At 47.9% G+C, this 12069-nt stretch overlaps 1 long non-coding RNA gene across 1 annotated transcript in view; it reads right to left on the bottom strand.

The window, feature by feature from the left end:
- Nucleotides 1-696: 696 nt before the first annotated feature.
- LOC108591982 (uncharacterized) overlaps nt 697-12069 on the bottom strand; it is a 24287-nt gene continuing 12914 nt past the window's right edge. The window contains exon 3 of the long non-coding RNA XR_013535365.1: nt 697-9844. This is a non-coding gene — a long non-coding RNA (uncharacterized LOC108591982). The remainder of the gene's footprint in view (nt 9845-12069) is intronic.

The following is a 12069-nucleotide window of genomic DNA, read 5'->3' as shown; positions in this document are numbered from 1 at the left end:
AGAGAGGCACCAGCTTCTCCACATCATCCATGTCCTGAACCGGCAGGGAGCCATGAACAAGTGAATCGAGTTTCTCTTGCAGATCCACCACCTCGGCCCGGCCAGGCATGGTGGCTCATGCCTGTCATACCAGCACTTTGGGAGGACGAGGCGGGTGGATCACCCGAGGTCAGGAGTTCAAGACCAGCCTGGCCAACATGATGAAAACCCATCTCTACTAAAAATACAAAAATTAGCCAGGTGTGGTGGCGGGCTCCTATAATCCGGGCTACTCTCGGGGGGAGGCTGAGACAGAAGAATCACTGAAACTCAAGAGGCCAAGATTGCAATGGGCTGAGATGGCGCCACTGCACTCCAACCTGGGTGACAGACTGAGACCCCCATCTCAAAAAATACAAAAAACAAATGCACTATCTCAAAGTTGTGGTCACTGCTGTTGCCCCCATCATCTCATGTGGTCCAGGCTCATCTTGAACTCCTGGGCTCAAGTAATCCACTCACCTCTGCCTCCCAAAGTGCTGGGATGAGTCACTGGAGCAGGAGCCACTGGAGCATGAACCACTGGAGTGTGAGCCACTGGAGTATGAGCCTCTGGAGTGCGAGCCACTGGAGCATGAGCCACTGGAGCAGGAGCTACTATGGTATGAACCACTGGAGCATGAGCCACTGGGGCTGTTCCACCTGCAGGGAAGTGGCACAATCACACTTACTGCAGCCTCGACCTCCTGGGCTCAAGCCATCCTCCCTCCTCAGCCTTCGGAGTAGCTGGGACCACAGGCATGTGCCACCATGCGTGGCCAATGTTTGTATTTTTCGTAGGGATGGGGGGTCTCACTGTGTTGCCCAGGCTAGCATGGAACTCCTGGGCTCCAGCAATCATCCTGCCCTGGCCTCTCACTGTGCTGGGATTGCAGGCGTGAGCCACCACATCAGACCCCCCTACATTAGAGTTCCTAGTGAAACTGTGTGTCTACCCTACTCTAAGTACCCCTGAAGGGCAAAGACTGTGTCTTTTTTCATTTTTGTGTTCCTGCTCCTTCTTGCAGAGCTGATATGGAGCTGACTGAAAATTGTAAAGGAAAAAGTGGATACATGAATGAAGAGCAGGCAGATAAACAACCCCCCACCTGCTGGGCTTCTCCTGTCCTGAATCACTGCTGAGGGGCACACATGCTTCTCACATGTCAACTTCAAGAAAGAATTTCCTTTCTTGCCAAAGTCTGTGTTGACTCATTTTACTAATATCCCTCTTCCCTGTTTTGTTTTAAATTTGTTGTGTGCAGGCATGAGTCATCAGTGTTTGTCTTCATGCCAGACTGCTACAGAGGAATGGATTTTTATTATTATTTTTTGAAACAGAGTCTTACTTTGTAGCCCAGGCTGGAGTGCAATGGCATGATCTCAGCTCACTGCAACCTCCACCTGCTGGGTTCAAGTGATTCTTCTGCCTCAGGCTCCCAAGTAGCTGGGACTACAGACATGTGCCACCACACCCGACTAATTTTTTTTTTTTGAGACAGAGTTTCCCTCTTGTTACCCAGGCTAGAGTGCAATGGCGCGATCTCAGCTCACCGCAACCTCTGCCTCCTCGTTTCAGGCAATTCTCCTGCCTGAGCCTCCTGAGTAGCTAGGATTACAGGCACTCGCCACCATGCCCAGCTAATTTTTTGTATTTTTAGTAGAGATGGGGTTTCACCATGTTGACCAGGATGGTCTCGATCTCTTGACCTTGTGATCCACCTGCCTCAACCTACCAAAGTGCTGGGATTACAGGCATGAACTACCATGCCCAGCCAGATTTTTTTTTTTTTTTTTTGAGACAGTCTCACTCTGTCTTGCAGGCTGGAGTGCAGTGGCACAACTCGGCTCACTGCACCCTCTGCCTCCCGGGTTCAAGTGAGTGCCTCAGCCTCCTGAGTAGCTGGGATTACAGGCACCTACCACCATGCCCATCAAATTTTTATAATTTTAGTAGAGACGGGGTTTCGTCACATCGGCCAGGCTGGTCTTGAACTCCTGACCTCAGGTGATCTGCCTGCCTTGGCCTCCTAGCGTGCTGGGATTACACTGCACTCCGCTGATATGTCTGAAATAACACTAATTTAGTATTCCCCAGTTTGAGTGATTTCTCAGTTCTTCACCCAGTCTCTCAACCTGCTTTCTCCCACCTTTGCTCCATACCCCAGAGGTCATCACAATCTCCTTCGTCCACTGAGAAGGCTGAGAAGCTCTTACTGCCTATCACCAGCCAGTGCACGGAGACTCCATCAAAGAGAGTCCACAGACATCTTGGCCTTGTAAAGATTTCAGATTGAGAGAGGAAGTGCCACCCAGTGATGGATGACCCCAGGCAACAGGTCATTCCAATATCGTTGGAAGCAGTTTCCATGTGTTTATTTAAATGCGCCTAGAAAAGGAAAATGCTAGGTTTCCATAAGCATCAATTTCTGAATGTGTAAGTTCCCCGGGAGGATAGTTGCAGCTCTGTCCTTTAATTAAAGCTGTGGTATGATTCTCTTCTGGCCCAAGGAAATTGTTACCAACACTACTGATTTTGTCTACAAGGACTGCTATAGCTGGAAACACCAGCATCCATCCATCTTCTGTAAACAGATCCCAGGAGAGGGCTTCATGGGCTGCAGCTGGCGGATGGTTCAGCTTTGTGGCTTGGCTGGGGGTCATCATGGGGACAGGGGTAGGGTGGCTTTTATTGAGTCCACACCTCTAGTGGATATACATTTATTATCTACCTCATTCTTCACAGCAACACTGTGAAGAAGTCACACAGCTGGTCTGCTGGATTTTTTTTTTTAACAGACAAGGTAGGTCGGGTGGGCGCAGTGGCTCACACCTGTCATCTGGGCACTTGGGGGTACTGAGGTGGGTGTGGGTCATCTGAGGTCAGGAGTTTGAGACCAGCCTGCAGCCTGGCCAACATGGTGAAACTCTGTCTCTACTAAAAATACAAAAATTAGCCGGGCATGGTGGCAGGTGCCTGTAGTCCCAGCTATTCAGGAGGCTGATGCAGGAGAATTGCTTGAACCCAGAAAGCAGAGGTTGCCATGAGCAGAGATGGCACCACTGCACTCCAGGCTGGGCGACAGACCAAGACTCCATCTCAAATAATAAAATAAGAAGAGAGACAGGGTCTCACTCTGTCATCCAGGCTGGAGTACAGTGGCGCCATCCCAGCTTACTGTAGCCTTGACCTCAGGCACTGACGCCATCCTCCCACCTCGGTCTCCCAAGTAGCTAAGGACTACAAGTGCACACCACCACACCTGGCTATTTTTTTTTTTTTTTTTTTGGTAGAGACAGGGTCTCCTTATGTTGGCCAGGCTGGTCTTAAAATCCTGGACTCAAGCGATCTTCCTGCCTCAGCCTCCCAAGGTGTTGGGATCACAGGTGTGAACCACCATGCCCAGCCTGCTGGATTCCACAGTCCCGCAGCTTTGTAAGATCTATCACTGGCTTCTCTTTACTCAATAAATATTTGTTGGCCAGGCACAGTGGCTCCTGCTTGTAATCCCAGCACTCTGGTAGGCTGAGGCCAGTGGATCATGAGGTCAGGAGTTCAAGAACAGCCTGGCCAATATGGTGAAACCCTGTCTCTACTAAAAAAATATACATATAAATAGCCAGGCATGGTGGTGCACACACATCCCAGCTACTCCAAAGGCTGAGGCAGGATAATTGCTTGAACCCTCGAGGTGGAGGTTGCAGTGAGCTGAGATGGCTCCACTGCACTCCAGCCTGGGATAGATCGAAACTCTGTCTTAAAAAAATAAATAAATAAAAACAAGTATTTGTTGAGCGCTTACTAGGTGCCAGGGCCTGGAAAATTAAGTTTATACTTTGTTTTTTGGTTTATTTTTTTGAGACAGGGTCTTGCTCTGTCTTCCAGGCTGGAGTGCAGTGGCACGATCTTGGCTCACTGCAGCCTCCACATCCTGGGCCTGAGGGATCCTCCCACCTCAGCCTCCTGAGTAGCTGGGACTACAGGTGCACGCCACCAAGCCTGGCTAATGTTGTAGAGACAGGGTCCCACCGTGCTTCCCAGGCTGGTCTTGAACTTCTGGGCTGAAGTCATCTGCCTGCATCTCAGCTCACTGCAACCTCCACCTCCCAGGTTCAAGTGATTCACCTGCCTCAGCCTCCCGGGTAGCTGGGATTATAGGTGCGTGCCAGCACAGCCGGCTAATTTTTATATTTTTAGTAGAGACGGGGTTTCACCATGTTAGCCAGGCTGATCTCAAACTCCTGACCTCAGGTGATCTGCCCGCCTCAGCCTCCCAGAGTGCTAGGATTACAGGGTGAGCCACTGTACAAGTTTTTGTGTGGACATATGTTTTCCATTTTCTCTGTTTATGCCTCGGAATGGAATTGCTGGCTCACGTGGTAACTCCCTTTCACTTATCAGAGAACAGCCCGACCACTCCTGAAGCGTCTGCGTCATTTCGCGTTCCCAGTGTATGCAGGCTCCCGCTGCTAGTCTTTCCCATGCTCTTGTGCATTTTTTGTGTCTAGTGGGTGTGAAGTGGTATCTTATGTGGTTTCTCTGGTTTTGTTTCTTTTTATTTTTGAGATAGGCTCTTGCTCTGTCACCCAGACTGGTATGCAGTGGCACAATTGCAATCACTGCAGCCTCAACCACCAGTACACTCAAGTGATCCTCCCACCTCAGCCTCCTGAGCAGCTAGGTCCACAGGCGGGATCCACCACACTCAGCTAATCATTTTTTAATTTTTTGGCAGAGGCGAGATCTCACTATGTAGCCAGGGCTGGTCTCGAACTCTGGGCTCAAGCTGTGTTCCCATCTCAGCCTCCCAAAGTGCTGGAATTATAGGCGTGAGCCCCTACACCGACTCATCATGGTTTTAATTTGTTTGCCTTTCCCTAGTACTTAATGATGAGCATATTTTCATGTTCTGCAAATACGAAAATCATGTTTGCAAAAGTTTTGCAAAATTATGACTGAGACGGTGGAAGATCTAACCTCCAAGCTGTCCTTGTACATTCCTAGGCCAAATTCACTTTGGGAGAGACTTAGTTTATAGTTTAAACAAAGATGGTAACAGCTCTTTCCCACAGCAGAACTCCCTGCCTGGGGACTAGATGGCCTTGGTAGGACTAACATTAGCCTCAAGATTAGAAATGATGGTTTGGGAGTCTTGCAGCTGGAGGTCACAGGAGTCTGACCCTCCCTAAACTGCTCCTAAGATCAGGGCTTGGGATGTTTTGCAGACCCTGCACTTGATGGATCAGCTGGTGCCCCCAGATTGATAAATGGCTCACTGTTATTGTGGCCCCGACCCAGGAACTGACTGAGCACCAGAAGACAGCTCCGACTTTCTACGATTTCATCTTTGACCAATCAGCACCCCTAGTTCACTGGCTTCCCCCACCTACCAACTTATCCTTAAAAACTCTGCTCCTCTGGCAGGGCTCCATAGCTCGCACCTGTAATCCAGCACTTTGGGAGGCTGAGGTGGGCAGATTACAAAGTCAGGAGTTTGAGACCAGCCTAGCCAACAGAGTGAAAGCCCATCTCTACTAAAAATACAAGAAAATTAGACAGGCATGGTGGTGGGCACCTGTAGTCCCAGCTACTAGGGAGGCTGAGGCAGAAGAATCACTTAACCCGGGTGGCGGAGGATGCCGTGAGCCGAGATTGCACCACTGCACTACAGCCTGGGCAACAGAGCCAGACTCTGTCTCAAAACGAACAACAAAAAACCCCTCTGCTCCCTGAATGCTCAGAGAGACTGACCTGAGTGATAATAAAACTCGTTTCCCGTGCAGCTGCTCTACATGAATTCCTCTGTCTCTATTGCAGTCCTCTGTTTTGATGAATCCGCCCTGTCGAGGCAGTGGGCAGGGGACCCCTCGGGCAGTCACATTGTCACTGCGCATTTACATACCTTCTTTAGAGAACTGTCTATTCAGATTCCTCACCTGATTTTTAGTTGCATTGTTTGCCTTTCCACTGTTGAATTGTAAGAGTTTTCATATATTCTAGATATTGGACCCCCCTCCTTTTTTTTTTTTTGAGACGGAGTTTCACGCTTGTTCCCCAGGCTAGAGTAAAATGGAGCAATCTCAGCTCACAGCAACCTCTGCCTCCTGGGTTCAAGTGATTCTCCTGCCTCAGCCTCCTGAGTAGCTAGGATTACAGGCACCTGCCACTATGCCTGGCTAATTTTGTATTTTTAGTGGAGATGGGGTTTCTCCATGTTGGCCAGGCTGGTCTCAAACTCCTTTCATTCCTTATAATGACACTAAATGACAGTGGCCTCTTGTTAAGGCCCATTTATAAGGAATTTGAACTCATGACAATTTCCTTCTCCCGGTACTCTTTCACCTTGTGTTCTCCTCCCTTCAACAACTGCGGCTGAAGCTTTTTGAGTTGCATCTAAAAACAAAAGGGAGAACTAAGGGAGACCTGTGGGGATCGCTCTCGTGTGAGGCCCCTAGGAAATGGGCCTCACCATATGGTGAGCTTGAGCCCGGACACAGATCCCCGGTTGGGGAGTCAAGCTGAGAGAAGGCAGGAACCGAGAGAGGGACTATGTTATTCTAAATAATTAACAGACATTACTTTATGGATATGAGGACTTGGGAGGCAATGTGTCCACTTTTGGCTTCTTACGGTTTATTGCTTGATTGTGTTCATTTTTGACCCTTTGTTACCTTCATTGTAAAATATTAAGTATTTACACTTGGTAACTTACTTATCGTAACTTACTGGGTGTAACTAACTTACCATAACTTACTGGGCATGACTGTAACTTACTTACCTTGACCTATTAGAAGTAACCTACTTACTGGGCGTAACCTACTTACTGGACTTAACTTACTGGGCGTAACTTAGTGGGCGTAACTTGCTTACTGTAACTTAAGTACGTTGATCTGGCATAAACAACTTTAACTTCAGACAAGTATATAATGAAACATATTGCAAAAATAAAATTGCTGCATGAGCATAGCGCATGTAGCCCTCCAGACCTCGCCTTTTCTATCTCTTTTCCGGCGCGCGCTCTCTTCCAGGTTTGGAACCCTCTCACTGGACGAGATTCCCGGGCTCGCGTTCAGTTCACAACACCTGACCTCGGGTGATGTGCCCACCTCGGCCTCCCAAAGTGCTGGGATTACAAATGTGAGCCACTGCACCTGGCTAGACCCTTTCAGTTCTATGATCTGCAAATATTTTCTCCTATTCTATGTTTTTTGCTTTCTGATAGTGTCCTTTGTTATACAGAAGCTTCAAATTTTGATAGAGAACGACTTATCTATTTTTCACTGGTTGTTTTGTTTTGTTTTTTGAAGAGAAACTGCTGCCTAATCCAAGGCCATGAAGGTTTACCTTATGTATTCCTGAGTTTTATAGTTTTAGCTCTTATATTTAGGACTTTGACCCACTTTGAATTAGTTTTTGTACAGAATTCTGAAATTTGAATTTTAGGATCAGCTTGTCAATTTCTGCAATAACCAAAAAAAAAAAAAAAATCAGATGAGCCTTTGATAGGAATTGCCTTGAATCTCTGGTTCAATTTGAGGAGTATTACCACCTAACTAATATCAGGTCTTCTAATTTGTGACAGTGGGATGAAGTGTTTCCATTTATTTGGGTCTTTGTTAATTTCTCTTCTTTTGTGTGTGATAAGGTCTTGCTCTGTTGCCCCGCCTGGAGTGCAATGGTGCCATCACAGCTCACTGAAGCCTCCACCTCCTGAGCTCAAGCTGTCCCTCCTACCTCAGCCTCCTAAGTAGCTGGGATTACAGGCATGTGCCACCATGTCAGCCAATGTTTTAATGTTTTGTAGAGGCAGGGTCTCCCTGTGTTGCCCAGGTTGGTCTCAAATTCCTGGGCTCCAGCAATCCTCCTGCCTTGACCTGTCAAAGCACTGGGATTATAGGCATGAGCCACCTGGCCTACTGATTGCTTTCAATGCAATGACATTTTGTCATTTTCTTTTCTTTCTTTTTTTTTTTGAGACAGAGTTTCACTCTTGCCACCCAGGCTGGAGTGCAATGGCACAATCTCGGCTCACTGCAACCTCCACCTCCCAGGTTCAAGCCATTTCTCCTGCCTCAGCCTCCCGAGTAGCTGGGATTCCAGGTGCCCATCACCATGCCTGGCTAGTTTTTTTGTTTGTTTTTTTGTTTTTTAGAGGGAGTCTCACTCTGTCACCCAGGCTGGAGTGCAATGGGGCAATCTTGGCTCACCTCAGCCTCTGCCTCCTAGATTCAAATGATTCTCCTGCTTCAGCCTCTCGAGTAGCTAGGATTACAGACACCTGTCATCATGCCAGGCTAATTTTTGTATTTTAGTAGAGATGGGGTTTCACTATGTAGGTCAAGCTGGTCTTGAACTCCTTACCTAAAATGATCTGCCTGCCTCGGCCTCCCAAAGTGCTGGGATTGCAGGCGTGAGCCACTATGCCCAGCCTAGTTTTTGTATATTTAGTAGAGACAAGGCTTCACCACGTTGGCCAGGCTGGTCTCAAACTCCTGACCTCAGGAAATCCACCTGTCTCAGCCTCCCTAAGTGCTGGGATTGCAGGTGTGAGCACCACACCACCACCCATTTTGTAGTTTTCAGTGTACAGATCTTGCACTCCTTCGGTTACATTTACTCCAAAGTAACATATTCTTTTTGGTGCTATTGTAAATGGGATTGCTTGCTTTTCTCTCTTTTCTTTCTTTCGAGATGAAGTCTCATTCTGTCACCAGGCTGGAGTGCAATCTCAGCTCATTGCAACGTCAATCTCTTGACCTCGTGATCCGCCCACCTCAGCCTCCCAAAGTGCTGGGATTACAGGTGTGAGCTGCTACACCAGGCCGAGATCGCTTTCTTAATTTCATTTTCAGATTGGACATTGCTAGTGCATAGAAATACAACTGTTTTTTGGTCGGGCACCTCGGCTCACACCTGTAATCCCAGCACTTTGGGAGGCCGAGGCGGGTGGATCATGAGATCAAGAGATCGAGACCATCCTGGTCAACATGATGAAACCCCATTTCTACTAAAAATACAAAAATTAGCTGGGCATGGTGGCGTGTACCTATAATCCCAGCTACTCAGGAGGCTGAGGCAGGAGAATTGCCTGAACCCAGGAGGTAGAGGTTGCGGTGAGCCGAGATCATGCCATTGCACTCCAGCCTGGGTAACAAGAGCAAAACTCCGACTCAAAAAAAAGAGATCAAGACCATCCTGGCCAACATGGTGAAACCCCGTCTCTACTAAAAAAATACAAAAATTAGCCGGGCATGGTGGTGCATGCCTGTGGTCCCAGCTACTCGGGAGGCTGAGGAAGAAGAATTGCTTGAACCCAGTGGCAGAGGTTGCAGTAAGCTGAGATTGCGCCTCTGCACTCCAGCCTGGGTGACAGAGTGAGACTCCATCCCCACCTCCCCCAAAAAAAAGGAAGGAAGGAAAAGAAAAGAAAGACAACTTTTTTTCATATATTGTATTATAACTGTAACAAAATACGGTCTTTGTTAACCTGGAATCCAAACAGGGTTCACAGCACACTTATTATCTGTCTAAACCTCCTTAGTCTCCTTTAACCAAAGGTAGTCTCCTCCTACCTTTTTCCTGTTTTATTTCTGTCTTTCACAGCACTGCTGTTTCTTAGACTTCCAGGCTAGCCGTCATGGAGAATGTCCTGCATCATCTGGGTTCGTCCAATGTTTCCCCATGATTAGATTCAGGTTGAGCATCTTGGCAGGTGCCGGCGTGTGCTTCTCATGGCGTCAGGTCAGGACGCTGTATAAGGGCTGCAGGATCATATCACCTTCCTTGTCATGCAGCCAGGGCTCTGCTGATTCCATGCCTCTCTTTCTAGGAGTAAGCAAGGAAAGGTCTCATGTGCATCTTCTGTTTTGCACATTCTCTAAATTACAAAAGTGAGAAGAGCCCGTGAAAGCAATTTTGAAGAATCAAGAAGTATATAAGATTTAAAAATGAGGGCCAGGAGCGGTGGCTCATGCTTGTAATCCTAGCACTTTGGGAGGCCGAGGCAGGCGGATCATAAGGTCAGGAGATCGAAACCATCCTGGCCATGGTGAAACCCCATCTCTGCTGAAATACAAAAAAATTAGCCAGGTGTGGTGGCATGTGCCTGTAGTCCCAGCTACTCAGGAGGCTGAGGCAGGAGAATCGCTTGAACCCAAGAGGCAGAGGTTGCAGTGAGCCGAGATCCTGCCACTGTACTCCAGCCTGGCAAAAGATAAGACTCGGTCTCAAAAAAAAAAATGAACATCTCTCCCCATTCTGGCACCTCTTCCTGGGGGTAACTATGTCCAATATGGTGGTTCTCTAACTGGAACTTAAGGAGAGAGAGAGAAAGACAGAGAGACTCCCTATGGCTAATTTTTAATTTTTTTATAGAGACAAGGTCTTGCTATATTACCCAGGCTGGTTTTGAACTCCTGGCCTCAGGTGATCCTCCTGCTTCAGCAATTCAAAGTGCTGGGATCACAGGCACGAGCCACCATGTTCGGCCCCTGACTTACTTACTCTGAGACAGAGTTTTGATCTGTTGCCCAGGCTGGAGTGCAGTGGCACACACATTGCTCACAGCAGCCTTAACAACAGCAGTCACAACACCATGACTGGATAAGGTTTTGTGTTTTTTTTTGGTAATTTGGATTTTTTTGTTTGTTTGTTTTGCCATGTTGCCCAGGCTGGTCTCAAAGTCCTAGGCTCAAGTGATCCTCCCTACTTGGCCTTCCAAGGTGCTGGAATTACAGGTGTGAGCCACTGCACCTGGCTTCTTTTCTTTTCTTTTGAGACAGAGTCTTGCTCTGTCACCCAGGCTGGAGTGCAATGGCATGGTCTCAGCTCACTGCAACCTCTGCCTCCCAGGTTCAAGCAATTCTCCTGCCTCAGCCTCCTGAGTAGCTGGGACTAGAGACATGCACCACCACACCTGGCTTATTTTTGTATTTTTAGTAGAGATAGGGTTTCACCATGTTGACCAGGCTGGTCTCAAACTCCTGACCTCAGGTGATCCAGCTGCCTCAGCCTCCCAAAGTGCTGGGATTGCAGGCGTGAGCTACTGAGCCTGACTGCACCCAGCTGATTTTCAATTTGAAAAGAAAAAAAATGAATGGGCTCCTTAGTGCATTTGAAAGGCAACCAGTGAAATTTTCTTTTTATTGAAAAATATTTCTGACCAGGTGCGGTGACACATGCCTGTCATCCCAGCACTTTAGGAGGCTGAGGTATGTTCAAACTGACCAACATGGTGAGACTCCGTCTCTACAAAAATACAAAAATTAGCCAGCATTGTGGTGGGCACCTATAGTCCAGCTACTTGGGAGGCTGAGGCAGGAGAATCACTTGAACTCAGAAGGCGGAGGTTGCAGTGAGCTGAGATCGCACCACTGCACGCCAGCCTGGGCGACAGAGGGAGACTCCATCTCAAAAATAAATAAATAAATAAATAAAAAGTATTTCTTCATGTGTGTGGAGACAGGGTTTCACTTTGTTACTCAGGCTGATCTCAAGCTTCTGGCCTGAAGCAGTCCTATCGCCTCAGCCTCTCAAAGTGCTGGGATGACAGGTGTGAGCCCCAGCACTCAGACTTTTCTGCTCTGAATTGTTTTAAGCATAGTGATGAGTTTGGGGATTTAAATACATTCTGCATTTTGGTCCCCTGTAGTAGTATCCTTACCGATATTCAAACTGTTCCATATTTGGCCAGTGAGAGCTGGTGGTGACACACATCTGTGGTTGCAGCTACTCAGGAGGCTGAGGTGAGAGGATCGCTTGAACCCAGGAGGTAGAGGTTACAGTAAGCCGAGATGACATCACTGCATTCCAGCCTGGGAAACACAGCAAGACCCCGTCCCAAGCAAAAATAAAAAATAAAAAACGAGTGAGAACAGGCCAGGTGCGGGGGCTCACACCTGTTATCTCAGCACTTTGGGAGGCTGAGACAGGTGGATCACCTGAGGTCAGGAGTTCAAGACCAGCCTGGCCAACATGGTAAAACCCCATCTCTACTAAAAATACAAAAATTAGCTGGGCGTGGTGGCAGGTGCCTGTAATCCCCACTACTA

Source organism: Callithrix jacchus, chromosome 5 (assembly GCF_049354715.1).
Source record: "Callithrix jacchus isolate 240 chromosome 5, calJac240_pri, whole genome shotgun sequence".
Taxonomy (NCBI): domain Eukaryota; kingdom Metazoa; phylum Chordata; class Mammalia; order Primates; family Cebidae; genus Callithrix; species Callithrix jacchus.
This window is presented reverse-complemented; position numbering and strand designations above follow the sequence as displayed.